Below are 12,845 nucleotides of genomic sequence, written 5' to 3' on the forward strand. Positions count from 1 at the left end.
CACCCCAATACTTAGTATTGAAATGTAGTTTGAAACAACAGTGATATTTTCTCATTCATGATTCCGTGTGTCTCGTCGTCTGCTTCTCTCGCCTGGACTTGCTCGTGTGCCTACATTCAGCCACAGGGCCAGAAGGACTGGAAATCTTAAAATGGCCTCACTCACATATATGGTGGTTGGTGCTGGGGGTTAGTGGGTGCCTCAGTTTTCCTCAAGGTGGAGGTTAGGTTAGACTAGCTAGGTTTGACTAGCTTCCTTCGAAGGCAGCATTCTATAGAATGAGAGTGGAAACTGGAGAGACTCTTAAGGCCTAGCTTCAGAAATTGTAGAATGTCACTTGTGCAGCATTTACTGGACAAAGCGAGTCATGAGGCGAGCCCAGCTTCAAGGGGAGGGGAACTAGGGCTCCATCTCTGGATGGGAGGAGTGGCAAAATCACATTGCCAAGGGATGTATATACCAGGATAATGGGAATTAGGGGCCATTGTTTGTAATTCACCACCGTGAATAAGGTGGATGGTGTTCCTGCTGTCATGTAGCTTATAGTCTAGTCATAACAGTAACAATAGCTCACATTTGCTCAGTGCTTACACTACAGTGCGTCAGGCTCTGTCCTAAGTGATTTACAAGTATTAAGGTCTAATCCTCACAACAACCTCATGACGGAATAGTATAGGCCCCTTGTTAACATCAATAAGCAAACATAAAGAGGTGATAGATTCTGGGGGGCTAGGAGAGATAGGTATTGAATAAATGAAACATGTATGAACGTCTAGGTGGTCTGTCCACAAGTTTACGGACATTATTTTCTGCAGGTTAGTCCTATTTCTCAGTGTAAGGTAATTAACTAAACAATGATTGTATAATCACAGTGGAGTATGAAAAAGGATGGTACATGGTGCCATGGGCACACATCACAGGGTAATCTGTCCTATCGTGGGGGTTGATATGGGGGCTTATCCAGAGATGTTCCAACTCTCATCTCAAAGACACAGGAAGTAGCAAGGGAACGGGAGAGGGTCAGAGAGAAGAGAAGGGAACATGAGCACAGTCACTGAGAGGTAGAATTTTGTTTGAGAATCACCACTGTGACACTGGAATCAAATCGAGATCAGGTAAAGTCACCATGCTGGGCAGCAAAGAGGGGAACCACATCTGGAACAGTGGCATTGCTCCATCTTAGGAAACTCCCTCACAGATTTTGCAAATAAGTAGTACCGTTTAGAAGTCCATGAACGAAATTCGAAAGGCAGATGCCAAATGAGAACAAATATTAGTGATGTGCATTAGTCCGATCGTTTATTGATTCAACAAGTGAGTGCCTACTACAATTCCTGGTCCTTTCCCAACATCCACCTAAGTAAATATCCATATAGAAAATTAGTTCGGGGGCATGATCTAACGTGAGTTCAAACTTGATTAACTTTTCACCACGTTTTTTCCCCCTCCACGTGTACGGATCATCAATATTGACGGGTGTCACTCATTCTTCTGGACTGTATATACACTAGTGTTTATTTAAGTCTTGATGAGTTTTAAATTGTTTATCATTTTCTCCTATTGCAACCAATGCTACCAGATACCTCTTTGTTCTTGTCTGGTTGCACGTGAGTTTTTCTCTAGTCTAATAGGTAGAAATGAAGTCGTTGCAGTCTAAACATTTTAATAGCTCCTGCCACAATACCTTCCAAGAAGGCTGTCCCAATGTGCATCTTATCAACCTTTTATGAGAATATCCACTCCCTTTGCCAATACTAGATATCATCCTCTCATTCAAATACTGAACTATCTGAAAGGCAAAAAATCCCCCAACACTAGGAAAAAACAACAACAAAAACCCTCATGAAGCATTGCTGAGTAAGTCTGAACCTGAATTGTCCTAATTTCCAGGGTAGCCCTCATCACTTTTACAACGGCCATGTTTTAAAATGGCCATCTCAGGAATACTTTGCTTTGGAAAACTGCCCAGTCTTCTTAAAAGTTTGTGGATAAATTGAAGGTTCAATTGCCTCCAAATGAAGTTTAAGGTTTATAGCAAAACGTATGGCTCTGAAGGATATCAAAATAACAGCTCAGAGCAATTCCAAAGTACTCACACTTCTGCCAGGAACTTCTGGGAAGAAGAGCCTCTGTGCACAGGGAATCCGTGATATGTCTAGGGCTTATTCATTATAGAATTCCTTTGGGGGCCATCATACAAATTGGCAGGCCACCTTTCCTTCTGAGCAGAGTAAATGTGATCATGCTGTACTTGCATGCATCCAGATTGGTCAGTAATATCCACGTTGATAAATGCAGGCTTTATCATTTCAGAAGTTGTTTATGAAAAGAATGACTCAGCAGGAAATGCAGACATAAAACCACACGAAATCTGAACTCCAGGCTTTTGACTGGAGCTGGTTTCATAAAAGCCATTATGTTTTACTTTCTACCTAGACATTAATATTTTAAATTTAATCAAGTTGAAGTCTTAAGTGGCATAATCTTATTAAACATGGAATTGATTGAACACAATGTTGGTTTTATTTCTTTAAAAATTACTCTAGATTGGGCTGAATTGATTCTAAATGCTTGGGACAGGAACATTTGGTGGTCATTGGCAGGGACAGCAAATATCCCCCAGTAAACTGGGTCCTTATTCTTATGGAATTTCCCCTCTCTGAAGGCTCATATTTATAACAGAATCATGTTTTCTGTGGTGGTTTGGGGGCATGATTACTAGAAAATTGAATGTATGAAACCATGCAATTAATATTTCACCCATATAAAGAATGTATTCTCTTGCATCAAGCTATCCAATTCATTAAAAAATCCTATTGATTCTACCTCTCAAATATACATCTGATTCGTTCAGTTCTCCGAATATCATCTCTTGTCTGGACCACTGTGGGAGCATCCTAGGGGGTCTTCCAGCATTCACCCCAGCTCTGGGTGGTGGACGTGGTTACAATCCTGTAAGGATCTCCCTCCTTGCTAAGTCCTCCTCCTTGCTAAGAACATTCAAGAACGCAAGGGAGAGTGATGCTATCTCCAAGCCAGGGGTAGACTGGGGTAGGTCCAAGCCAGTTAGGGCAGCCTCAGTTTCCCTGCAGTCAATGGTTTGGCGTAACTGCATCATCGCATTCTGGCCAATGAGCTGTGAGGAGGAATTCTGCCAGGAACTTCTGGAAACAGTTTCTTCATTCCTAAAAAAGAGTCACTGGAGCCATTGCTATTCTTTCCTTTGGATATTACTTGTACCTGGATGGGACTCCTGGGAGGAGGGCCCCCATTTTGCCACCAGCCCAAGGATGAGGCCTGCATATTGGGGGTGAAGTGGGGTCAGAGCTCATAAAAATAAGTTGGTCTGGATCCCAGACATACGAGCCTGTATCAGCTCTCACCCTGTGCTCCATGAAAAGCATGATACGATTCTTCCTTCTTCTTGAAATCAGCTGGAACTGGGTTTTCTAGGACTTGCAGGAGAGCACCTAATGCTTACGGAGCCCGTGGCTTCTCCACCAGGCACTAGAGGGGCTGGTTATAAAAAAACACAAGGACCAACATGTCACTTCTCAGCTTAACACCTCTCAGTGGCTCCCTGCTTCTCTTACAACAAAGTCCTGATAAGGTCCTTCATCACCTGTGCCCTGACTAGTACCCTGGTACTTACTCAGTGCACCTTCTCTCTGTCTCTGGGCTCCAGTGACAGAGGTCTTCTTGGAACTGGTAGAAGCTCCAAACTCCCTTATTCTTGGGGCCACCAATGCTGCAATCACCTTTCCACCCTTTGGCCAGCCAGCTCTTTCAGCTCACGCACAATCTTCCTGGGTGCCCTGCCCCCAGACATTTAAAGTCCTTCTTTTACATACCACCCTAGACTTTCTTGTCACCTCTACTGTACCTTCTCAGATGTCCCTTGATGATCTTTTGATCATCCTTTGATGACCATCGTTTGATAACCTTGACAGTTTTGAGGGCAGTTTTGTAGAATGTTCCTCGACTGGAATTTGTTTGATGTTATCCTTGTGATAATAGCTTGGTTATGAATTTTTGGGACCATGACATTCAGAGGTACATGCCCTTCTCATCCATCATTTCAAGGATGCATGCTATCACCATGACTTATCACTGTTGATGTTGACCTTGATCACCAGGTTTGTTTGCCAGGTTTTTCCACTGAACAGTTATTCTTTTCCACCCCCCTTGTATCCTGTAGTCTCTGGGAAGAAGTCAGTCTGTGCTGCCCACACCTAAAAAGTGGGGAGTTTTGCTTGCCTGTAGTGCAGTTTTGAGGAAAGCTTGGCAGGGCTATTAGGGAGTACACTGTCCGAGTCCTGCATCCTCCAAGAATGGGACAGCCTCAGTCTTTCTGCTGCATACCATCTTTGGCTGGGCATAGCCCATGGCAAGCATGGCCTCGGTGCAGATGTGGCAATGGATTTCAGGATGTGGCATCTGGGGCTGTGGGGCAGCCACCCTCCTAGCAGTCAGAGATCTGGGAGGCACCTCTTCGTGGAAGCCCAGGTCTCAGCAGAAGCCACGTATAGTGAGCCTTTGACAGTCCCAGCTGAGGTCCCAGCCAACTACCAGGTGATGCCTCAAGCCTCTGCACCTTCCCAGCAGAAGCCCCAAACATCACAGGGCAGGAACATGCCCTCCTGCTGTACCCCATCCAAAGTCCTGACCCACAGAATCTGGGAGTGTTAGAAAAATGGTAGTGTTACACTGCTAGGTTTTGGGGTGATGTGTTATGCAGCTCAGGTAATGGGAGCACTGCTTGCCCTTGTTTCCCTGAGACCAGCCTGTCCTCTTATAACGAATTCCCCATTTTGCTTAGGTGGCTGGAGTGGCTTCTGCGACATCCACCTTGAAGCATCTCACTGAAGACCTCCCCTGGCCTGTGGTTTAAGCACACACCAGTCTGCTGGTGAGAGGCGCTGAAAAGGACATTCTGCTCCTGACAGTAGCAAAAACTAGACTTTCACGAAGGGCTCTCCCAAGCTTGGGGCTTGGTCCTGCCGGACCCATGCCATGGGCATTTCTCCTCCTTGGTGAAGGCAATTTGTAATTTATCTACAACCTTGAAAATGCTTCTATTGGAAGGGATTGGGCCACTATAGTAGAAAGGGAGGAAGGAGCCATTCAGCGCCCCCGGGCCAAGCCTATGACTTACATGGTTCTATTAGATGAGTGTTCCCACCTGGGTAGGAACGCTCAGCACGTTCTCAGCAACACAAATTGACATGGTGAGAACGACCTTTGACACAAAGAGGCTTCTGGCAAGGACGTTAGAGCTACCATTTTCTGCTCATATTAAAAAATTGAAGCATGATTTTACGCAGACAAGATTTGCTGATCTTTAATGCATTCTGGAGTGTTTATTCACCACCTTTCAGAAAATTAAAATTTCTGTTTAAACAAAAGATTTTCTTCTCATAATCTATTTATGCCTGACATTGCAGAAGTCATTTCATAACGCAAAACAAAGGGTGAGAAGTGGAGAGCGGGATTGGGAGGTGGGGGCAGAGGAGAAGGGATGACCAGAGTTACAGGGGTGGGAGAGGAGCAATGACTGAATTTTTAGTTGTCCACTTTATGCGAGCACATTCTTGGGGGAGGAAGGAGAGAGAGGAGCGAGAGAAGAAGGGGAGGAGAGAGCAAGGGAGAGAGGGGGAGCCACTCTTGAGACCTACTCAGCACCTATCCCTGCTCTCCTTCCTAAGGGCATTCTGATTTCATTCCAGCAACCACCCATCCTCAAAGCAATCACCAGCCGGAGAAGCTGCTCCTACCCCTGGCTCCAGGATGCCCCCAACCAAGGGCATCAAGAGGCAGCAGAGTGTGAATGTCAATTCTGGAGTCAGATGGTTTGGACTAAAATCCCAGCTTTTTCACCTACGAGCGGTGCAACCTTGACCAAGTAACCTAACCACTCTGGGCCAGAGTTTCCTCATCTGTAACGTGTGGATAATAATTACACCCATCTTCTAGGGCTGTAAGAGAATGGAGTTAGGATTGTGAAGTTCTTAGGGTGATGCCTGGCACAGGCATCCAATACATTTTTTATCCAATAAATAAAGCCAATCTCATTCTCCATATCAGTATTTGGTTCAGGAATGGATACGTGACTGTCTCTAGTCAAATACACAAGAGATGAAAATGCCCCCTCTAGGCTTCTTGTTATGTGAGAAAAACACTCCCATCTGTTTGACTGAGCATCACGAGGGTCTGATATTCCCTACTGAAGCTTTCCTGACTTATTTCACTACGAGCCACTCGATTAATGGCTGGCTGTGAGCTCTCAGCACCGCATACTTGGGAATTTCTGTGACATGAGAAAACAAAACCTGCAACTTACTCTCAAATACAATGACGTGCTATGAATGCTCATTGTAACCATGAATAAAGTTCGCATAATGATATGTTTTGCAGATACGTATTTAAACAGGAGTTGGCCTTTGCAATTTCCTTTTTTTGTATTTTGCCATCAATACCATTTTCTCCCAGGTCTCCAATAGGCTTGTCTGTCCTCAAAAATTCGTAGGCTTTACGCCCTGGACCACTAACGCCTACTGAATAAAACGGCTCAGTCTTCATGGTCTGCAGACTTCCCACGGAGTAGCAAGCTGGCTGTAGAGCTCCCTGCAGGCCTTCGTCCTCCCTAGAGCTCGTTATTTTGGAGAAAGAGAAATCGAGCCCATCCTTTCAGCCTATTATCAACACCTGACAATGGTTCTGCCTGGCCTGCTTCAGCCGTGGATGGATACCTCTGAACTACGGTAGGAGGGCTGAAGGGGACGCTCTATCACCCGACTCCTTTGCCAGAGTCACACGGGAAAGGGGCAGCCCTAGCACAGCTTTTGCGTTGGACAAGGTGACTATTGCTCAGCGTTATCCATTAGCGAGGCTCTCCAGGCAGTCATGCTGTCAAGCTAACTCGCCGGAAATGAAAAAGACGCGCTCACCTGCACCGATGTCAGCTGCCACAGCACTGAGTCCTCGCTGCTGCTCTCACATCCGCATGTCTACAGGATGCTCGGATCCCGCACACACCGGCGTGGAGGCCTGGGCAGCACTGCCCAGGAACGGTCCTCCCACTGCACAAGCAGAGCCTGTGTCGGGCCTGGTTCCTGCCTGGCTCCTGCGGCACATCCGCTCACTTCCCATTGGCCAAAGCAAAGCACGTGTTACACGTGTCTGTGGGTAGCAACGCGCCCATCGCAAGTCTTAGTCCCAGCAGTGGATGTGACCCTGACCCCACAGTAGGGGACTAAGAACTAATCCAGTCACCGAGCTATTTATGGTTGTTCGTGGTGTCTGTGAACGTGGGTTGCCCTGCTAGCATGGCGCCGCCATCCCCTTGGCCATGCTGCTGCGGAGTAGAGTAGAACTGACCAGATGCACCTCCAAGATATGGATTTCTTGGTCATTCCGGGGAACTGGTACTAATACCTCGTTAGTACACTTGCCCCTGCTAATTACTGCAGCTCCATTACTGTGGGAAAAGAGCAGGAAAGGAGGGCACATGGGCTGGCCATCGTGCATGCTGGGGAATAAAAGTCAAAGAAAAAGCGATTCTAGAAGTAATGCACGAAAATGCTCATTACAAAATTCAAACAATAAAGAAATGTACAAAATAAACATTAACTCGCCCTACACCTTTCTCCCAGCCTCCCTGGAGGTAGGCATTGGGATCCTGCCTGCCTCTGTCTCCTTGCGGTCCCTGAGCCCGCTTTCCTCCAGAATCCAAAGGCCAGGATATACCACCACCAGAGCGGCCCCGAAACTTCTGTTCCATGGGGTTATTAGGAGGAGGATGCTCTGCTTCTTCCCAGGCTGCTGTTGCCTCCCTGGAGCTTCTGGAGTCACACAGAGATGGCAGCTTCTAAAAATACACCAGTATGCTTTAAACTCAGGTGCGCCTGACCTGGCATATCAGAGAGAGATGCTACGCCAGGCTACACCGCTCCCCCTAGTCCTTCTTGCTGATGTTGACAAGCCCAGTGCCAGAAAAGGAGCTGGTGCATCTTTCCCATCCCATAATGGGCAGGTACAGAGCATCTTCTTTCCAACCAGTGACACTTGCCGAGGAGAGGCAGTGGGGGAGGAAAAGTGGTCTGGCAGGGACGGCCCAGGTCCCAGAGGCCTTTGCTTTAGCACAGGGACCCCTGTTCAGTGTCCGGCTCCGCCATTCGACTCTTCGCTGACACTCCCCTTATCTTCAGTACAAGGTCCCAGCCCCCTAACCAAGTACTGAGTATTGTAAAGGTCTCTGCCTCAATGGAGACTAATCATTAAATCGTTACCACGTAAGATATTCCAGACTTGTTTATCCTCTCGCCTGCTAAGGAGGACACTGGCAGTGTCAGCTCAGCTTCCTCATCTACAAAGCTGGGGGTGGCGGTGTGGACAGCGGATTGGAGAAAAGGAGCGAAACTTATCCTGTGGCCTGCAGGGGTAGACCTACCTGGATAAAAGTCTTGGCCCTGCCAACTGCTAATTGTGTGACCATACGCTGAGAATCTTTCAAGCACCAGGCACTATTTGGGGAATAGCTGTGCTGTAGGGCCTGTATTCGTTTCCCAAGACTGAGCAACAAAATGCTACAAACTGGGGGATTACAATAGCAGGGATTTATTCTCATATCCTGGAGCCAGAAATCTGAAATCAACGTGTCAGCAGGGTCACGTTCCCTCTGGTGTCTCTAAGGAAGGCCTCTTCCTTGTCTCTTCCAGCTTCTGGTAGCTCCAGGAAATTCTTAGTGTTCCTTTTTCTTTTTTTTAAATTGGGGAATATTGGGGAACAGTGTGTTTTTCCAGGGCCCATCAGCTCCAATTGTTGTCCTTTAATCTAGTTGTGGAGGGCGCAGCTCAGCTCCAAGTCCAGTCACCATTTTCAATCCTAGTTGCAGGGGGCGCAGCCAACCATCCCATGTGGGAATCGAACTGCCATCCTTGTTGTTGAGAGCTCACGCTCTAACCAACTGAGCCAACCGGCCGCCCTCCTTGGTGTTCTTTGGTTTTTGTCAGCATCACTCCAACCTCTGTCTCTGTCATCACATCGTCTGTCCTGGGTGTTTTGCATCTGTCCATATTTCCTCCCTAAGGACCCCATCATTGGATTTAGGGACACTCTAATCCAGTATGACCTCATCTTAACTTAATTACATCTACAAAGACACTATTTCCAAATAAGGCCATACTCACAGCTACTGGGGGGCAGGGGGCAGGACTTCAACATACCTTTCTGAGGGGACACAGTTCTACTCACTATAGTGTCCATCCCATGCCGCTTCAGTAAACACCAGCCTGACATCTGACTGCCACCCCCTGCATCTCTTCATCTGACAGCTTTTTCTTGCCACTGAAACCTATGTTGCCACTAGTGTCAGCAAATTAACACCACTTTGTACCCACCCCCTTTGCCCCCAGTGGTGCTCAAGCAATGGCTCACAGAAGCTGATATTTAAATATTTGAGCCCCCTTACCCTTGGAGGATAACTGCCCTAGACTGGCTTTCTGAGTGCCCCAGGGGTGGCAAGCACCAAGTGCCTACAGTATAACTGGCTCGATCACAACCTCCCCCTCCCCCCGCCCCATTAGTTGCTTTCCCTTCATTGTCTCACTTTCCAATTCTCTGATAAGTGTTTCTTTCACCTCTCACATATTTACACCAGAATCCTCAGTCAGGGTTCTGGGAGAACCCCAAATAAGACAACAATAGATGCTCAGTAGTCCTTTCCCTGGGACAGGAAGGAAGGAGGTGACCCAGCCATATAGGGCTTAACAAAGCAAGCATCTTCTTGAGCTACCAAAAAGACAGCTGCTACAACCGTTGGCTGCAGAAACACAGAAGCTGGAAAGAGCATATGTCTGGGAGTAAGAGATTGATGTTGGACTAACCAGCTGTGTGGTTTGGGGCAGGACACTTAACCTCTCTGTGCCTCCGTCCCCCAACCTTTAGAGTGATGATGGGGGTGCCAGATGACCTGTAGAATCCTTTGTGGATCTGAGATTTTGGAATCCCACAGCCTGCTCCTCCCCACCCCTGACTTTCAACAGTTTCTTTGCCTGGTTCATCTATTTATTATAAGATTTTTTATTTATTAATGTTTTCAAGGCTGTGAAGGCATAGAAACTGAGGTGTGTCTCTGAGGTCAGGCTCATGTTTTTTGTATGGGTTCAAGAAAACATGACTTGGTAACAGAGGAAAATTTTATCATTGAAAAAGAAAAAAATGTTTTTCTTTATCCTATTTGTAACAGACATTTGCTCATATTTGGCAACAAGATAAAGTGGGAAGCAGACTGACTTAGGGGTCAGGTGATCTGGGTTGAACACCAGCTCTGCCTCTTACTAGCTGTGTGATGTTGGGCCAGTTCATTCATTCATTCATTCATTCATTCATTCATTCAACAAATGCATGCTTATGGCTGTGTGCCAGGCAACGTCCAGGATAGTGGAAACTCAGTGGGGAGCAAAATGGTGAGTGTCTGCCTTCTTGATGCTTACAGACCAGTTAGAGAGAAAGGCATTAATCAGATAGCCAGACAGATATATGTATACACCACGATAGAAGCTCTGAAAGGTAAGGACAGGATGATGTGAAAGCAATAAACAAGGATACCTGGCAAGGCCTGGCCTGCAAGCCTTGAAAAGTTCTCCCAGGTGATATAATGTTTGAGCTGAGATAGAAGTGTGTGTAGGTGTCAGCAAAGTAAGGAGTGGACGGGAAGAATAACATTTCTGGTAAAAGGAACAGCACATGCAAAGGCCCTGAGGTAAAAGGGACCTGGCATATCTTAGAAATGCCTCTGGAAGTGATATTTACCCTTCTGTTTAGAAACAAAGGAATATATAAAAATGCTTCCCTCTCCAGGTCATTGCGAATATCCAATGAAATACTATACAGGGACGTGCCCATCTTCCTGTTTCCCATCTTGGGAGAGCCAGGCGGGGCTCTGAAGTGCCTCATCCTGGGGGTAGAGGAGTGGGAGGAAGTGGGGGTTATAAGGCCCAGGAAAGTGATTACTTCATGCTGTTTCCTTATTGCCTGTGGGTCATGTGTTTTTTGCTTTAATTTTATCCTCATCTCACGCTGAAGGTCACTGGTTGGTATTATTTCTTGGTTTTGTTTGCTTTGAGAATTAGGAGTAAATTACCTGCTCCCTGTCATACCTTCTTGCAAAGTATTCCCTTGAATTTGGCGACTTCCCTGACTCTTGGGGCCCTAGTTGGGCAAAGCTGCCCTCTGCTGGCCACAGCTAGAGGTCTGGGGCGGCTCTTAGGCAGGGGCAGGTCTCCAAGCAATGTGGAGAGCTTTCATCTTTCAATTTGCAGGTAGAGATGGCACCTCCACTCACAATGGACGGTCAATCTACCTCCTTTCCCCTCTTCTCTCTTCCCTTCACCCACTAAATGGGTGCGAAAACCCTAAGCATTGCCTGTTCATGATCTTATTGTGATCTGCACAACAAACCCAGAGGTAAATACTACTAACCCCTTTGCAAAAATGAGTCAGGAGCTTAGGGTGGTCAAATGACTTTCCTAAGATCATGAGTAAGGAAACTGGGCCTGCTTTATGGGTGTGACCTGTGCCCAGGGTTTTGGAGTCCGAGCACCCCCTCCCCTTTAGTTTAATGCTCTGTTGTCACCATCTCAAAATTTTTAATAGTTTCTGAACAAAGAACCCCACGTTTCATTTTGCATGGGCCCCGCAAATTGTGTGGCTAGTCCTGGTATCAGAGGTGGGGCTTCAAACCAGAGCTGCTTCACTCCAAACCAGGGTGCTCTCTCACTTCTCCAGGGCTATTAGAGAAATACACACCTGTCATCTCCCTGCTCATCCCACAAGGCGACTGTTACCTGTAGGACTAAGCGTCTCATTTCCTAGTGTAGGGATTCTTAACCCTGGCTGTTTCCAAAAAGGTCACATTCACAGGTAGTGGTGGGGGGATTAGGATTTCAATATATCTTTGGGGAAGACACAACTCAATCCATCACGAGGTGGATCAGGGAAAAGGGTTTTGGGAGTGATGTTGGGTTGGTCCTCAGATATAATGCTTGGAGATATGTGTCATGCAGGGTCTCTGGTCCCGCTCCCCACACAAGAACGCAGGATATGGTGAGGCCAAAAAGGAACACCCACGGAGCCATGGATAAGGGGCTCATACCACTATAGTCTCGCTGACGGCTGGGTTGGAGACACAGGAAGCAGAAGCCACACGATGCACAATTCGCCATCTGCTTCTCTGCCAACCACCCAACCGACGTGGCCATGGCAGTTATATCAGTGGCTAATGGCTAACCGGTTACAGCTGATGGTCAACTAGTCACAGCTGATGGCCGTCTACTACCCGAGCCAGCACCTTTCCATGTGAGGCTGAGAGCCTGGAAACTGCTCTCTGGGACTCTGTCCCCACAATATGTATCAGGATGAGGGGAAAGGCAAGAGAAGCACAGAGCAGCCAGTCTGGAGTTGAGATGCAGTGGAACTGATAAATTAAGCACCCCCAGAACTGCCTACCTCTAGACTTTTCATTTTTTGATGTCATTAAATATCCTTACTGTTTAGGCCATTTTCAGTCATTGCTCGCAACTAAAAGTATTCTAATTTTTTAAAATTACTGAAATAAAATATTTGATCATAAGTACTTGAACTCAGTGCGTTGGTTTTGGGGTTAAGCTTTAAATGTTTTCCTTTCTGCCAATAAGGGGAAAAAAAGTCATGCATTAGTTATTTCCTTTAGGATGAATGACTCAAAAGAAAAATGAAAAACTTATTCTCCTTTCAAAACAGTAAACATGATTTCTTTTTAAGTATATGAGGCTATGCTTGAAATCCTCCAAATGTTCTTTTGAGAT

Source organism: Rhinolophus sinicus, chromosome 8, assembly GCF_057876585.1.
Source record: "Rhinolophus sinicus isolate RSI-liver-muscle chromosome 8, RSI-T2T, whole genome shotgun sequence".
Classification (NCBI taxonomy): domain Eukaryota; kingdom Metazoa; phylum Chordata; class Mammalia; order Chiroptera; family Rhinolophidae; genus Rhinolophus; species Rhinolophus sinicus.